The sequence below is a fragment of the Eriocheir sinensis genome, unplaced genomic scaffold (assembly GCF_024679095.1).
Source record: "Eriocheir sinensis breed Jianghai 21 unplaced genomic scaffold, ASM2467909v1 Scaffold12, whole genome shotgun sequence".
NCBI lineage: Eukaryota > Metazoa > Arthropoda > Malacostraca > Decapoda > Varunidae > Eriocheir > Eriocheir sinensis.
Genome location: NW_026110518.1, coordinates 1,683,037 through 1,687,526, shown reverse-complemented (window position 1 = coordinate 1,687,526; position 4,490 = coordinate 1,683,037).

Genomic DNA, 4,490 nt, shown 5'->3' with positions numbered 1-4,490 from the left:
CTCACCGCCGCCGTGGCCGCGGCCGAGGTTTCCTGACGCGCCTACAACGACTGCACGTCACCCAGGGCATCACAGGCCGTCGCCCTCTCCACTACATCTGCTGATTAATCTTGGTATTTGTGGATATTCCATTCTTGTCCAAATTTGCCGACTCGGCTCATTTTCATTATTATCCGTGCAGAGGCACGATTTTTTTAAATTTTTTTTTCTGTGTTCCTAACACTGTTCTTCAGTCATAATTGTGAGAGTAACGTTCATTCGCATACGATATTGATTCTTTCTTATTGTTTGCTAGCGAGTCTATTGAGTATAGTGTGAGTTCCCTGATCAAATTTAATCTTCATCAGTGTGCCCTGCCTCCGTTTTCTTTTCACCGCTCGAGAGAAAACGTGAGCTTCAATGGTATACTCGCTTAACATACCACTTTGTTTATATAGTTATTCTTTCTATATACCCATATCATTAGGGCATTCCATTATAACCTTAACTTCTATTACGTCTAAGGAGGCACCTTGCTATCCATTCTTTCTTGCCTTTTTAGGGTTTCAACGCAAACTATTCATTCATACACGTTCCGTTTATTGGTTCATATTTACAGCTATCAACATATGCTCCTATTTTGTAAATGATTTACACCTTTAACCAGTTGGCTCGTCCTTCAAGTGAAGAGGGACTGGAACACGATACCACAACCGGTGAATTTACTAAGGTAATCTTATGTTCAGGCACTCATTATTTATCAATTACAGGCCGCAGAATTCGTTCACCCCCGGGTTCGTCTGCATACTTACAACCCACTCAAGGTTCAAGGACACCCTCACCAGCATCCCCTCGCACCAGCCGCAGTATTACAGGCTCAAAGTAAGGTCTCTCTCACCTGTAGTTTTTGCAAACAATCAGGACATTCTGAACATTCTTGTTTCGCGAAACGTAGGGAATCAACACATTCAAGACGGGGCTCAGATAGGAGGTCAGGAGGTTACAGGGGCGGGCATCATTCATCACACAGGAACCCTAGGCCAAACCATCAGCGGAAGGCTGCCTTTTGCCATATCCACGGGAATTGTTTTCATGATTCAGACAGTTGTTCTGCAATACAAAAGGCCAAGGAGGAACAGAAGTACAAGTCCTCAGCGGACAGTAAACCACACTCCTCAGAATAAAAAGACATGACTTCGTGACAGCCCCGAGGCGTACATCCAAGTGTCCCTTAAGGAAAATACTAATTGAGAGCAACTTGACTCCGTCATTGCCGCCTTGGGACGGACAAGCATAATTGCCCTCCCTTGCAAGGTGGGCAACACTTCACTCACCTTAGCGGTTGACACAGGTGCCACAGTCAATGTCATATCCGACTCCGCTTACGGGTCACTGACACGACAAGCGAGTGGGGAAAATTGGCCGCTCCAAGAGAACGACCTGAATGTGGTAGGCGTGACGGGCACCACTTTGGGAATCCTTGGGCGAGTACCACTAACAGTCAGCTTACATGAAAAAGTATGTCCCTTTCGAGATTTCTTTTATGTCTCTAGCAGGTTTGCTTTACCTGTAGATGGGATCTTAGGATTGAACGCCATGAAAGACCTGCACATCGCCATAAACCCTGTAAGCAACGCGATCGTGTATCACGGCCGACGCATACAGGGGATGGTCAATCCATCGCCTCTGTCAAATGTAATCTCACCCTCAGAGGTGGAAAATGACCAACCCACCACAGACTCAGGGGCTGCCACCGCCCAAGTGTCCCCTCTTACGGTCAAACCACACGAAACCATTGCAGACTTGTGGCGGACAGTAACGGCAGTCGTAGAAGGTCCTCATATAGTTCCGGATCGTGCTGCAAAACTTGTTAAAATCCGTTTGCCTAACGCCCCTCCGGCGGGCAGTGATGTGTGTATCGACGGAGTTCCTCACGTACACCGCGTGACGGTGGAGGTAACTCTTGCAACAGTCAAGGAGGGAGGTTTTGCAGAGGCATTGGTAATAAACACGTCTGGATCCCCTGTATCCTTAAAACACGGTGTTCGATTATGCCAGTGTCTAGTGTATGGGAGAAATGTCGCCCCGGAACCAGCTGAATACCCTTCAGCCCCAGTTTCCGGCATATCCTCGGCGTGTCAGGCTTCTCCCGAACAAGACACAGCTCATTTAGAGGCGTTCCTAAAAGTTGCACACTATTCCGAAATTAAGCCAACCTTAGTCCAGCTTCTGGAGCATTATCGGGGGGCGCTTGCTCTACCAGGCGAGCCGCTTGGAGTTACGCAGTGTGCTGAACACCACATTAAGTTCAAGCCCAATACAAATCCTGTATATATCAATGCGTACAAGCCCCCCCACAGTCAGAGGGAGGTGGTGCAACAACTTATCTCTGAAATGTTAGAACAAGGTGTCATCAAAGAATCGAATTCCCCGTGGAATTCACCCTTGTTCCTGGTTCCGAAGAAAGACGGCTCTTATCGTCCTGTGATTGATTTCCGGCGTGTGAACACCGCGACCGTGGATGATCATTTTCCGCTTCCCGTTCTTAGAGATCTTCTGATGTGTCTCGGTAGAGGAAATAAAGTCTTTACGAGTCTTGATCTGGTCAGTGGCTACTGGCAACTGCCCATGGCCCCCGAGTCACGTGAAATAACGGCTTTCAGCACGCCTCATGGCCACTATGAGTGGACGAGGATGCCGTTCGGGCTAGGGTTTCCTTCCCGGGATCCCGTGATCCCGGGATCCCGGGATCCCGGCCATAAATGGGCTTTTTTTTCCTTCCCGGGAAATTTACGAAATCCCGGGAAATCCCGGGATACTTTTTTTTTTTCTCTCTTATGTCGGCTACAAAATACGAAAATGTATGAGAGAGAGAGAGAGAGAGAGAGAGAGAGAGAGAGAGAGAGAGAGAGAGAGAGAGAGAGAGAGAGAGAGAGAGAGAGAGAGAGAGAGAGAGAGAGAGAGATGCCTGGGTTAGGACTTGGGAGCGAGACAGCGATGGGCTAAATCAGCTGTACGAGAACAGTACGTGTCGGACTGTCGGCCCGACACGTACTGTTCTCGTACACTTCTGGCAGTGAGTGAGCTTAGTCTATTCTGTTCCATCCCTGTGTAAAGGTGTGTACTGTGTAACGTGTGTTAATTTTGTAATGTGAAAGGAGTTGGTGTGGCCTGCTTCATGCTAATTGCTATCATAATAATTTCTTTGTTCTAACCATAATTCTACTTCGGTGGCTGAGCCAGTAAATAAATAATAGTGTAAAAACAAAACAAAACAAAAAATAAGTCGCCTATTCGTCATATCTGTGTCTTTGAATGTGAGTTCTTTATTGAGTTTTCGTGTTAGGCCTAAATTCAAAATATTCTTCTTATAATTTGGTATGTGCATTACGGAATTTTCATTTTCTTGAGCTTTATTTGAATTTAATGGGAAAATACCAGATAATATCTACTTTTCTTTAAATTCAGGGCATTTCGGAACTTTCAGTGTTTTCATTTATTTATTTATTCATATATTAGTTTTTGGAATATGATGTCCTAATTATTTTACCCATGTTATTGAATATATGCAAAAGATATTCCATAGTTTCATTTTCTGTGTTGTTTGCAAATTACAATATTGTGGAACATGGTAGCTTGATGGGGGTCAGTGGAGGTGGTCAGTGCCACTGGCCAAGCTTCTATATGGATATGGTAATATGCAAATATTCATATTCTATACATATAAGGAAACTCCATGTCATTTAAAATACTTTCTTCATACTTTCACACGGTAAGTAGTTACGTAGTTTCCCTGTCTTTTTTTTATACTCTAAGAGTCGCTCGTTACTAAAAAAAAAAAAAAAAAAAAAAAAAAAAGTCCAACTGAGGTTCACTTACGAATTATAATAGAGCACATTATCTGCTACGGGAAATCCCGGGATCCCGGGAAAAGTCTGGATTTTTCCCGGAATCCCGGGATGCCATAAAATCCCGAAAACAGGAAACCCTAGTTCGGGCTCAAAGGAGCTCCCTTGACCTTCCAAAGGACAATGAACAGTATTTTTGGTGACTTGCTGGGCAACTCTGTCTATGTGTATTTAGACGACATCATCATAGCAAGTAAAGACGTGCATGCTCACATGGAAACACTAAAAGCAGTCCTACACAGACTTCAAGAAGTCGGATTAAAGCTCAAAATCACCAAATGTGAATTTTTAAAGCCTCGGATCAAGTTCTTGGGGCATGTCGTGGACGAATTCGGCATCCATACAGTGGACGACAAAATAAAGGCTATTGCCGAGTTCCCTCAGCCAACGTCTGCGGACAAGGTACGGTCTTTCTTGGGTGTCGCAGGTTATTACAGGCCTTTCATTAAGGACTTCGCAGCTCGCGCGAGTCCCCTAACCCATCTTTTAAAGAAAGACGTACCATTTCAGTGGCTCCCAGCTAAACAAACGAGTTTTGAGGATTTAAAGAAAGCGCTTACACGGGCTCCGGTCCTTGTCTTTCCGGATTTCAAGGACCCCTTT